This window comes from Bison bison, unplaced genomic scaffold (genome assembly GCF_000754665.1).
Source record: "Bison bison bison isolate TAMUID 2011002044 unplaced genomic scaffold, Bison_UMD1.0 scf7180017845507, whole genome shotgun sequence".
NCBI lineage: Eukaryota > Metazoa > Chordata > Mammalia > Artiodactyla > Bovidae > Bison > Bison bison.
In genome coordinates, this window is record NW_011476080.1 from 1 (window position 1) to 1,343 (window position 1,343).

Below are 1,343 nucleotides of genomic sequence, written 5' to 3' on the forward strand. Positions count from 1 at the left end.
GAGAAAGTGAAGTCGCCCAGTCGTGTCCGACTCTTTGCGACCCCATGGACTGTAGCCCGCTGGGCTCCTCTGTCCATGGGATTCTCCGGGCAACAATACTGGAGTGGGTTGCCACTTCCTCCTCCAGGGGATCTTCCCAACCCAGAGGTCAAACTCAGGTCTCCCACATTGTTGGCAAAATCTTTGCCTTCTGAGCCACAAGAGAATCCCCCAAACCCCGACTCAAATCAGGTGGAGGGTTTGGGCCGGACGCTGGGTCAGGGACCACAGTGCCCCCCGGATGCCTCCCTATCCCTCGGGCCGCTTTTGACGCCTCAGCTCGTGAAGAGGAGGAGGAAAACCCGACGATGAAGGTGAAGGTGAGGAGGGGGAAGCGGCAGCTTGGAGGCCACCCCACAGATGGGCTCAGCTGGGGGCGTCCCAGGGGCCTCGCCCTCCCAGCCCTACTTATCGGAAAACCTGTTTGCAGCGCCGACCTCACAGAGCTGTGAGTCTTCCGGATGCTGCCGTACTCAGAGAAGCACCTCGCTGCCACTCCACTGCAAGCTTTGGGGTGCCACTGGGGCCGGCGGGGGAACCTCACACACCCCAAGGGCCACCTTTCACCCGGGGAAGGGGCTGCGACGCCACAGGTGCCCTCCCCCTGCTGTCGTTTTGACTTCCCCGCGGGGACCACCTCCTCCCCCGGCCCGGTCTGCTAGGTGCTCTCATGGCTGAGGAGGGGGTGACAGGGTCTCCACCAGAGCCCTCTCGGGCCCCCGTGGAGGAAGGTGGATTAAGCTGGACTCCAGTGTCTCCTCTGGGCCCTGACCTGGGTCTCGTCTCCTGGACTCTGCCCAGCGGCTTTGGGGGAACCACCTGGGCCGCAAGGAGAGTGAAGTCTGGCACCCTGTGAGGCCAGCATCCTCATCAGCAGTGCGTGAAGGGCTGGGGACTGCGTGGCCCAGGAGCTCTTCCAGGCCCGGACATGGGCGCTGTAGGAGAGGCCGAGCAGCCTGGGGGAAGCTGGGCAGGACAGCACCCCAAGGGAGAAGCTTGTCTCCTGCGTGCAGAGCATCTCGGATGAATTCCTTCAGACAGATGGCAGCCTCGTCCTCCTCAGCACAGGTGAGGGCATGGAGCAACCGGAGGACATTTCCTGCCAGAATTGTCTGTACCGTCCAGGAAGGGCTTGGGGCGGCGATGGAGCCAGCCATACCCGCGGATGCCAGGCAATGCCCGGCTGAGGGGCCTCCCGTCACCCATAAGGGCATGTGCCCACCACAGGTGGCTCGGGGACTCTGTCCATGGACAGAACTGGCTCAGCAACCCAGTGGCGGACGTGGGTGGAGACCTGGCAATGG

General features: G+C 63.4%; 1 pseudogene; it reads left to right on the plus strand.

Annotated features, from left to right (window-relative positions):
* Positions 1-195: 195 nt before the first annotated feature.
* LOC104985215 overlaps positions 196-1,343 on the plus strand; it is a 5,552-nt pseudogene continuing 4,404 nt past the window's right edge.